Here is a 12,011-nt window from a genome sequence, read left to right as displayed (position 1 = left end):
CTACATCCTTGATGGGCCATGGTCTGCTGAGTTGAGGCTTGGGAGCAAAAATCCAGGGTTGCCCGGTGAGCTGACCACAATAAAACAAGCCAAAGCAGCTTTTTCCAAGACACTTGGGGGGCAAGAGCATCTCCATTTTATATGCACTTTTATCATGACAGACACATTTTAATAGGAACAGCATCTCTGAAGCATGGGTATTACCCTTTTCTGCTTCTGCTAGAAGCACTCCTAGTGGCCTGGGAGCTTTTGGACAGAATCTCATGCTCTGTGATTCACAAAATGGAAATCTGGCATTATATGCCAGTGACATTCACTTCTATGGCAGCTCAAGCAGCAAAAAGCCATATGCCACACACCTCAGATCTAGCCAAGCCACGCAAATGGAAACATGAAAGAGAAATAAGGAAATTAGGACCCGAAAAGTTCTTGGGGCTGATCGCCTCCAGCGCCTAAAACACACAATCATTGTGGCACGAATCAAATCTTCCTACTCTTATGACACTCTTGGAAAATGCAATTTTTTTTTTCTAATTTAAGAGCACTTTGGGAGGTAAAGGTAAAATATAAAAGACAATTTTTGTGAATGACATGGTGTGCTCACGTTTACTATTTAATGTGGCTGCTACACAGGCAGGTGGGTGTGCTCAGGGAGACAGCAGTAACCTAAATGGGTGGACTGCCAGCAGGCACGTTTGTCCTCTGCACTGACGGTCTCTCAGTAGCCATCCTGTGAAAGGATAAGCACCATTATTGACATTATCTGCCCCACTGGCCTGGAAATAAGACTGATGGAAAACGGACTACTCCCCAAATGGCCAGCATATGTGGGTCAAGATGAGGGGGGAAAAAAGAAACAGAGGGATTTGTTTTTAATGAGGGGATCCAACCACTCTCCTCAGAAAAGAGAAACTCCATTTATTTTGTGACTGTTCTATGTCTTTGAGGTTTTTATTCACCTTATATAAAGCTATGTAGGTGGAAAAATAATTACTACTGCCATTTTTGTTAAGAAAGGAATGGCAAAATCATTTTGTAATTCCCTCAGAGTATTGACATCTGATAAAGAGATTCTAATTGAAAGTTCTAGAAGGATTTTTCATTAAGAGCTATTGGCATTTTGGGCAAGAGAATTCTTCATTCTGTAGAACTACAGAATACCTATGGTCTCCAGGAATTACAAGAATGACCATCCCATATTAAAACAGTATAAATTAATTCAGCTTACTGGCTAGGTGGACTGTTTAAAATAAATGTGTGAATTACACATTTATGGCCATTTATTCATCTGATATCCAACCCAAAGTAATTGGGAAGATCCTATTTCAAAAACGTCTGGAGAATATTAAGAGTTAAAGCTATAGTTCTTTGCTCCAAATGCTATAGTGATTTGAGAAAGACAAGCTTGTAAATGAATGACTACTACAATACACTAGAAGATATTTTCCAAAAGAAGTTCAGACTTCCATGTCATGGGGGCAGGTGTACAGAATTTCATCCTAAATGAAAAATGGAGATGATAATCATCCAAGGTGGTACCACTGAGGTGGCCATGTGTAAAATCTTAAAACAGAATTTCAGTGAGCAGATGGAGGAAGGCATTAGTGGCAGAAGGAAGGAGGGTGAACCCATATCTGTGATATGAAAGTACCATGGCTTACACAAGGAATTGTAGGCACTTCATAATGTGCAGAGCTTAGAGCAGGTGCAGGGTGAAGAAAAGATGATGAGGCAAGAAAGCTACATTAGGCTAATTAAAGAGAAACCTAAACATCTTGCTAAGGCTGTGAAACTTTATGAGGCAGGCAAGGGACAGGCACAGATGGATTAAAAGCAACAGTGATATGGTCAGATGTGTGTTAGAGGAGGTTTGGAAAGTGGGAAGGTTTCAGAGTTGGGAAATAAGTTACTGCAACAGCTAGTGTCTCATTCAGTGACTTCTACATGAATGCTGTGTAACAAATAATCCCAATGGCCAACAAGTTCTTCTCACACTCACAGGTCTGTCAGTCAGCTGAGGCGGCAGTTTTAAGCTATAACTGGGGGCTGACTGGGGAAACTTGACTCCATATGCCTCATTCTGAGACTTACACTTAGGGGCAGTGGCCACCCAGGGTACATCCCTCATCTCATGATGAAGGCAGAAGTGCAAGAACCCAAGCCAACCACACAAGCAATATTCAGGCCTCTACTCACTGCACATTTGTGATCATCTGACTGGCCTATGTCAAAAGTTAAAGGGCAGGGGAAACAGGCTTCACTCCCTCAGATTATGGCAAGGACTCCTGTGGAGCAGTAAGGAACTGCAACCAGCCATTCCACCTACCAGATCTGAAGTGAGGAAAGAGAAAGATCTGAGCAAAGGGAATAATGAGAAAGCAGAGGACCTTACAGTGATTATAGTGACTTTGGCTTCTGATTGGTTTCACAAAGAGGAACCAGCCTATAAACTTCCAAACAGAAACTCACTGGACTGCCAGCTCCATGAAGGCAGAACCCACCTGTATTCCCAGCATCTAGAACCATGCTTTCTGTGTCATGGACACAAAATAATATTTGTTGAAAGAACGGACAGCATTAGAAGTGTAGTTTAAACAGTGACACAATTCACCAAGATATGGAACACTGACGTGGCCGTGCTGTGTGGAGAGTGGTTGTGGGATAGTAACACTGAGTACCATCTCCCTCCCAGGCACTGAGTAGATCCTGAGAATACAGAAAAAAGCCAGGCTCTGCTCTCAACGAGTCTGAGGATTAAACAGACAATCACAGTTCATTGTGGTAAGTTCCAGGGTCACGGTATTATTCATAGGGCCAGAGCAAGGGGGTCCCTTGAGGGACATCTGAGGACGTTGTTGCCACAAGTGACAATGGCCGGCTTGAGAACTTTCCCAGGGAAGATACAGGGCCTGTGAAGGGATGATATCTGAATTATCCACCCACCAAAATGACTTCCTCCCACATAGTTTCACTGAGCACCTACTACTGTTTTTCATTTCAACAGAACTGCATGGGAAACACATAGAAACAACAAAAGTAGAGGCACAGGGGAGGAGAGGAGAAGAAGAAACTACAAGTTTGGAATTCTCAACTCTCAAATTCAAGCTTCCCTGTGTCTTTTTAACAAATTCAGCCTTGCTTTGGTATCATCCTCTTGCCTCCCCATCTTTGCTCCTGCTTTTGACCTCTTTGGCCTAGTGGCTCAGCTCTGTGCTAGAGAGGGAGAGAGCAGCTAGCCTCTGGTGTGGACCACCAGGTGGGGGCTTCGGCTCCTATCCCGTCAGTCTAGGGGGACTGCCCATGCACAGCTGCCCAGCTATAAGGTACACTTTTGAAAAACCCGCAGAGCCACAGAAGGAACTTAGATTACATACACATTTAAATAACAAAATGTATTTTTAAACTTCTGACCCCCTAGGTCTGGTATTTTTGCAGGTGGTATTTAGAAATTTCACTTGGGATCTTCTCGGTTCTCCCAGCTCTTATATTGGAGTCCTAACAAATGGCTTCTGACACTATGCTCTCATTCTGATTCCCCATCTCATCTCATCTGGGGCACCCCTTTGCCTTCCATCCCTTGCCTCTTCCTACCATCTGGCACCCTGAGCTGGCAATAAAGAGCAACCACATGACAGCCCCTTTACGTTCTCCCGTCCTACCTTAAGAAACATACCCTTCGTACAGCTCTGTTCTCGACTCCCATAGCACGTCATTTTCTCTGCAATTTCAAGATAAATATTTTCCTTTAAATCAAGGAGGGCTCGTATTTCGCGGGAGATTCCCATCTAATGATGCTCTTCTTAGCAATCCAACTCTGATTCGTATGTGCCCTTTAATTTAAAATGTCTAGATCTCATTATGCCTTACTTAAAACGTAGGCAATTTCCTTTTAATTGGACATAGACTAATAAAATGATTTCTGTGCCATTATGAAATCCCTAACACAATCCACAATGGAATATGGAATTCAGGTCAGAAGAACCAGCTCACAACTCATGTGGCACCCCAAAATGTAGTTAACAAAAGGGGAAGAAGTTTCAGAAGTCATTGAACAGAGTGAGGCACGGCAGCTAACTTAGAGACGTCATTACTTCCACGATCAGGGATGGTCTGCAGCTGGACCAGGGGACTGATGTAGCTTATTGCTGCCCAGAAGAGAACCTATCAATTCTTTTTGTCTTATAACTGGCAAGTGTCAGCTTAGCACATGTTACACATACAAAGAAAGATACACTGACTCTAGGAAGGCTTTGGAAATGAGGATCTTGCATGCAGAGAAACCTCCGAGACGTATATTTCCTATCATCACGGCTTATCCAAAATTACTCATCAGACTCAATCACGGTAATTATCCTTTCTATACACGCTCCAGTTATGGCAAATGTCAAGAAAGCAAAACATGCTAGCAGTGTTTTCAGCCAACTAAACCTAACAGTTAATCTTCAAACAAATTTTAAACAGTTTTACCATTTCTTAGGGAAATTACATAAACAGAGCCAACAAAATCTAAGTCTTTCTGTATGATTCTGGATACAATCCCTTCATAAAGAGATACGGCTGGGCTATCAAACGCATGACCCAGAGCAGTCCCTGGAAATGGACCACTTTATGATGACCCCTCCCTCACCCCATTTCTCACGAGTGTTGCACAGACCCTGTGCGGTTGGCACCGTGAAGATAGCACGCTGGGATGTGTGTTCTATTAGTTTAATCACTAAATCCACGGGAGAAGCTTGTCTTTTTCTGAAAATGTTTGCCATCAACATTGCCATGACTGGCCTTATTCCTTTTCAGAGGCATTTAGAAGCCGCAGTTAGAAGCTGGTGTCACTTAGTGTTTGCTCCAGGCTGGACTGAGCTGAGTTATCTGCCAGACATGGTCCAGGGCTCAGAGCCCACCTAGGGACAGTCATTCCCATCCCTATCTCACAGATGAGCAATCCAGGCTCACAGGGCTGAATTCCTTGCACAAGAGGTTTTGCAGCCGAAGTTATGCGGCTCAGAAGACCTGGGCTCCTGAAGGCCCAGTGTGCTGTGCCTCTGAGATTCCGCTAAGCCCCTCAGTCACGGGGGACATCCCTCGCCAGCAGGAACGCACACAGAGAACTTCCTCCTCATTTAGGGAACTGTCCCCGCTGTAGTCAGTCCCCCTTTGCAGCCAAACCAAAGTTCAATGGGTTTCCACACAGAGGAATGGGAAAATCTGTATTTCTAGATATTAGCACAAACTATCTTAGAAAATCAAAGCAGCTCAATTATACTACATGACCAAGTGCAAATGACTGTCAATTTAGGTTCTGTCTGTTGACACCAGCACCTTACATTTGTATGGGGCAATTTACAAAGCCAACCTTTAAGGGCCTAATCCTCACAGTGATTTGGGGAAATACCATTGTTACTATTATTGTTGTTGTTTTTGTTTTTAGTTTTGCTGCTACCAGTTTACAGGTGAGAAGGGCTCTGGAGGCTGAAGGATATGCCCTAGGACACACCGCTGGTGAGGAGCCCCTGAGCCAGGACTGCCCCCAGACTCTCCTGCTATGCTCAGGCTCAGCCTCTCCCTTCTCTCTTCTCCACCTGGCTTTCTCAGTGGGGCAGGGGATTGTGCCCCCAGGGGGAGAAATTTGGTTCTTGGAGGAGCAAAAAAAATATCTTACTTTCTTAATGTATAAAGCACAGATAAACAGACAATATATAAACAGGTAACAATGTATTTGCATAATTAAAATCTCAGGAGGAGGGTGATTAGGGGAAAATGTCTAAAAGAGATCCTTGGGGGGTTGGTAATGCAAAAGAGTCTGGGAAATAACACCTCATGCCACCTGTCTTGGTCGGGCCCATGTTATCTGCAATCAATACAGTTGTTTTTAGAAAGTACACCCACCGGGGTCTTTTTAAAAAGATACCTCTTGGGGAAAAAAAAAAAAAAAAGGTCATAAAGCTGGTCTCTTTCAGTCTTTCTGCTGTCTCTAGATAGCAAAATTGATATTGATGAGGATAGTACTAGATAGCACAAATGATAGTGATGAGGACGGTAGAAGACATTCCTGGATTCCTATCCCAGTCGAAGTGGCTAACTCCATTAAAAAAAGGGTAACAATACCTTGAGCGAACAGCTTAAAAGCACTCATTTAAACTCACGTGTGTGTGCGGTGCACACACGAAACCATTTCCTACCTATCCAACAGGAAACATCAAAGGCAAAAAAATAAATCTATTGGTATAATGCATTTGCTTCTACAGGAAGTGTGATTTCCTTAGTGTCAAACCTTAAAGACCTTTGTGAAACATGAGAAGCCTTTTGAATAAATACTTGTAAACGGCCCAGACAGCTGAAAAATGGATAACCTCCTTGTACGACATCGGGGCCCTTTAAAAGACTTCTCCTCTACTTAAATATTCATGTTTCAATTAAAACATACACCTACTTTATTAGCTACCCCAGGCCCGGTTCAGATCAATACAGCAGCCCTAGAGGGAATTCTAATGAAGATAAACAACACTGAGTCCTCCCCAGCTTCCCCTGGGCACGGATGCACAAAGCCGCCTTTCACAACTTGCTCCAAGATATTTTACAGTCACCTGCCTCATGCAAATGAAGAGATTCATGTTTATTCATGGCGAGAGTTACAGACCACCTTTCATTCCCTAGGCCAGCTCAGCTAACCAGCAAGAGCGCCGTCTGCACCACTGTGAAGTTGAGCTGGCCTAGGAAGGGGACTCCAGAATATATAATTGCCCCCTGAAAAGCATGCACAGAAAGTCAGTAAGCTGGAAACAGTTCAGGGAGTGAACATATTTCTCGTTCTCATTCATGCAATCACTGCCTTCAAATGATCCCTTTTCTACGCCACCCCATAATCCATTAGATGTGACTAGTTAGTGGTTATTTTCCATGGATAATCTTCCAGGGGACTTCCTAGGATGTTTCCTCTGTTTTGCTCTCCAATTCTTCCTAATTGAGATTTTCTCCCACTGACTCAGATGGAGCCCGTAGCTTAGCCAGGGGCAGCTGCGGCTTTGTCTGATGGGCCTGGGTTCTCCCTGTGCACAGGCTCTCCTCTTTTAAGGGGATGGCTTCTCATCTGCAAGCCTGAGATCCTAACCTCTGTCATGTGTGCTTTGCATATTACACTGCTGGGTCAAGTTTCAAAATAGTGCTTCTGCTCTAGAGTGACAACATTTTTCAAACCATTAGTTTCTTCCATTTCGGCAATTTGAAAGCATGGCAAAGTCATTTGATCTTGTTTTCAATGGTGATTTTGATCACATCGAAAGTAACACCGATGCCACGAACAAGTATTTTGAAGGTATCTAGACGGTTCAGACATCCCCAAAGAGTCTGTGTGCAGCGAGGTAATAGCTACAGAGTCTTAACTCTCTTCAGCCATTAAGCACCTGAGCTTTTGTGAAACCTGACTTTTAGGCTGCTGCCCATGGCTTGTCACATGGAAAACTAAGGTACCTAATACAGTTATTCCCAAATGCATGACGTTTTCTGTTGAACCCCGATTTCTGCTGAAGTTAAATGAGTTCATTCAGTTCAGAACTTAATCTGTGGTACAAAAGCTGCTTCCCTTTTCTTTCCTTCCTTCCTTCCACCCCTCTGTTCCTTTTTTCTTTGTTTTTTAATGTAATGGCCAAAAAATTTTTTTTCCTTTTGAAAAGGGCAACTTACTCATTTTTCATAGATAGGATTTATCTTATAATGCACAAAAAGAATACAACTGCATATGACATTTTACTTCCTCAAAGCATTTTTACATTTATTACTTAAATTTAGTATCACAGCACTATAAGAGAAGGCAATGGGACACTGGTATCCACTTTTTATTCTTTTAATTAATTTTTTTAAATTTTATTTATTTATTTATTTGACAGAGATTACAAGTAGGCAGAGAGGCAGGCAGAGAGAGAGGAGGAAGCAGGCTCCCCACTGAGCAGAGAGCCCGATGTGGGGCTCGATCCCAGGACTCTGAGATCATGACCTGAGCCGAAGGCAGAGGCTTTAACTTACTGAGCCACCCAGGTGCCCCTCTTTTAATTAATTTTTAGGCATAGAGTTCCTGAGTAGCAGAACCAGGGTCAGAACCTGGGCCTTACGAACCAATGGACAGACTACCTAACCAATGCACACAATTCGTGCTAGTTGGTGGTTTGTGTTATGGGTATCAACTGATGGTCATTCTGTGGATGTGATTCACCCTTAGTGATTCAATCTGCCTTCATGGAAAATCTTCCTGAGAGCTTTGCCCCCACCCCAAAGTAGTAATTGCTATGCTGTGCAAGTGCGCACTGGGATGACAGAGGTTTCCCAAGCCCCACAGGTGATTCTAAGGTTTGGGCAAGGTCGATGAGGTTGAGAAATACTGCTCCACACAAATATCGATTTTGATGTGTATACCCTTGTTAGAATTTCTAAAGTGGCACAGTCTGCAACAAAAGCTTTAAGTGAGATTCCCATACCTGAAATACCCAAATCTCTTGTGTCTTCTTTCCTACCCTGCTTAAAAAATGAGGGCTTCAATGAAACGATTATGGGGCCACTTGTGTGCTAAGGTATCCGGCTGTAGTTTAAGCTCTTCTCTAATGCCCATAAAAATGAATAATGCATGCTCTAAAATATTGGTAATAAAAGGCAAAAACAGAATACAAACTCGATGGCCTGAATCAATGGATTATTCTGCAGAGACTGCTATATTGGGAAACTGGAAAAAAGCATTTTCCAAAGCATAAATATTTTAATCACTCTCTAATTCTACTTCTTTCACATAAATAAAAAAAAAAATCCCATCTTCTGCTTCCCCAAGCTGGTGCAGCAAGAAGGCAGCTACATCTCCAAACCTTCCCTTCCAGCAGAAGCATTAACTACCAAGCATTAGATATCTACAAACTAGTGTCCCAAGCAAGGGGCATTGTAGAAGAAATTCCTGCAACTGCTGGAATCTAGTTATTATTTGTAAAATCAGAATTTTGGATTGAGGGTTACAGCTTCTCCAGTAATGAGTGGAAGAAGGCAGATAGCTAAGCCTCTTCTTAGAGAACCCGGGCCGTAGGTCGACAAGCAAATCTGCCATCCACGCTACTGCTCAAAGTGGTGACAGTCTGAGACGGTGTCCAAGAAAGTTCAAAAGAAAGTGTGTCTTATGTTGGGCTCTTTTAAGATATTCTGAATTCGAATTTGGACAATCTTCGGAAACAAGAAAAACATTCAATTTACCAATAACACCGAATCCACGTTTCTTCCTAAATTAAATAGCTTCTGCTACCAAGTTAATAACAAGAAGAAAAATGAACTGATGAAAATTTCAGTTCTTCTTCTCTCCTTTCCAATTTATTATCTGGCAAAGCAGAGCAGTGGCTGATAGACAAGCAGCAGGAAAAAAATCAGGAAGAACTTAGAGGCCTTCATACAGGGTCCATCTTTTTTCAAAAGCCTGCTAGAAGCAGAACAGGGACATAAAAGAAAAAGGACATAGTTAAATCTGTATTTGAGCAACCACTAGCAGAACTCTGACTGGTATACTGCTCTACCAGCAAATAAAACAACAACAAAAAGCGCATCTGTCCACATTTCAATACTTTAAATGGATACACCCAGATAGACATATAATGCAATACACCTACAAACTCAATATACATTATGGTAGGTAGAAAAATGAACCCCCCCCATGGATGTCCACATTCCAATCCCCAGAATCTGTGAATATGTTACATTATATGGCAAAGGGGAATTCAGGTTGCAGACGGAACTGAGGTTCCTAATTGGTTGACCTTAGAACAAGGAAGATTGCCCTGGATTATCCAGGTGGTCCAAGGTAATCACAGGGTCCAAAAGAGTGAAAGATCCAAGCCAAAGCAGGATCAGATTGATGAGGTGTGACGTGGGAAGGACAGGACTTGCTGTTGGCTGTTTTTTAAGATAAAAAGGGCCACAAGCCAAGGAATACAGGCTGCTTCTAGGACCTGGAAAGGCAAAGAGATGGCATCCCCTCTAGAGTGGCCAAAAAGGACCAGAGCTCTGCTAACGCCTTGATTTTAACCCATGAATCCCATTTCTGGTTTCTGAGCTCCCGAGCTGTGGGAGAGTACACTTGCACTATTTCAACTACAAAATCTGTAGTAATTTGTGAAAGCAACCCTAGAAAATTAGTATATGCATGATAAAATAGTTTGTAACGGATAGATTTTTCTGTTATAGAAGTAAGGCATGCGTAATTCTAAAAAGAAAAAAGCAAAGAGAACAAAAATAACTCATGTAGAAAATTGAAAGCCCTTGTCATTATCATCCCTGACCCTCCTCTGGTATCCACTCTTGACGAAGGGATATGTGTACATAGGGTGGGACCCTCTGCCTCTCAGGCTTCCAACTGCCTGTTCACAGCTATAATCACCATCACTACATGGCAGCACGTATGGGACACTAGGCTCACTCTATGATTGGTAGACAATGCACAAAGATGGCACAAGGGCCACAATAAGGAACTATCCCCCAATCCTGGCCCTTAGGTCTCACCAAAGGCAGTTTTTACAGCCACGTAAGTTCATTATGAAAAAAGTTTCAGGGGTGCCTGGGTGGCTCAGCGGGTTAAAGCCTCTGCCTTCAGTTCAGGTCATGATTCCAGGGTTCTGGGATCAAGTCCCACATCGGGATCTCTGCTCGGCGGGGAGCCTGCTTCCTCCTCTCTCTCTCTGCCTGCCTCTGCCTACTTGTGATTTCTGTCTGTCAAATAAATAAGTAAAATCTTAAAAAAAAAAAAAAAAAGAAAGAAAAAAGTTTCAGAGTGACAGTATGGGGACTTCACCTGGACAAAAGGATATCATTACCACCGACCCAAAGACCTGGCCGTGATGAACCCACACAGACCCAACAGCCATGCTCACTTCCTCTGGACTGAGGCCTCCGGCTCCCTTTGCTAACAATGTATTCTCGGGGCTTCATTTCATAAACTGTATGTTCTGCCGGATTTAAGCATCTAAGTGCTAACCCTCTTGAGCCATCCCTCTGCAGGAATTTGGTAATATTTTCCATATACTTTATCTGTGCATAAATCACCAACAATAATATTTGCATTATTATCATTTACAAAAATGCTGATTTTTGTAATTCAGAAGGAGCAGGGTGAATGAAATCCTCTCAGAAAGCAGTCAGATACCTGATGCCACTGCACATGACAGCCAGTGAGGTCCCCTTCTCCTGAAAGAACAGGTGTCCCACACACATAAGAGCTGAGGACTGGACGGCTTTCAGTAACACTGAAGTACGTACATGCAGCATTAATCTGATCCGGGGCAACGCGGCCTTGGTCATTTCAGAGACTACTTAACTCTCCATTTTTTTTTTGGCTTGATTGTACAAAGGTCTCCCTGATCCTTTATTCCTCTTTCTCAGGGATGATTTGGGAAAGTCCCTTATAATCAAGTGAAGTAAACTTAGGAGGCTGAGGCATTACTGGATTTCTTTCCCTCACTTCCCTTCTTCAGTCATGCCTATTCCTGGGCATAGCTGCTAAGACCATTGGCAGCTTCAGACTATAGCTGGCAGATCAGGGCTCTCCACAGAGGGGTGCTGCTGGGACCTGTTTCAATGAACTAAATAGATGGCCCAAGGTAACTAAGACAGAACGGGTTTGCTTCACACAGGGAAGAGCATCATGGTGATGGAAATGATCAGGTTAGAACCCAACTGAGGCTTGGTGAAGAGTATTATTGCCTTTCCCTCATTTCCTTTCCTTTAACCAGTATCAGTTCAAGAGGCCATGAACCAGAAATATGGTGGAAAAGAAGGATGGAATGTAAGTTCAGAGGAAAGGTGACAGGGAAGCAAAGACCAATGAGAATATCAAGTACAGTTGGAATTCTATGTCCTGTTCACCAGCTGTGAAGGCCCCACAGGACAACCATGCAATCAGACCCATGGACTCTTAGCAATAGGTATGTCCCCAGGACCAGGTCAGCAGCCATGGGTGACGGAGCCAATCAAACCCAGATCCAGAAACAGTAGCAAAGGAA

General features: G+C 43.1%; 1 protein-coding gene across 10 annotated transcripts in view; it reads right to left on the bottom strand.

Moving 5' to 3' along the window:
• Nucleotides 1–12,011, bottom strand: part of ELMO1 (engulfment and cell motility 1) — a 521,237-nt gene that overhangs the window by 143,677 nt on the left and 365,549 nt on the right. The window lies entirely within an intron of this gene.

This window comes from Lontra canadensis, unplaced genomic scaffold (genome assembly GCF_010015895.1).
Source record: "Lontra canadensis isolate GAN:19392208 unplaced genomic scaffold, GSC_riverotter_1.0 scaffold2, whole genome shotgun sequence".
Taxonomy (NCBI): Eukaryota; Metazoa; Chordata; class Mammalia; order Carnivora; family Mustelidae; genus Lontra; species Lontra canadensis.
This window is presented reverse-complemented; position numbering and strand designations above follow the sequence as displayed.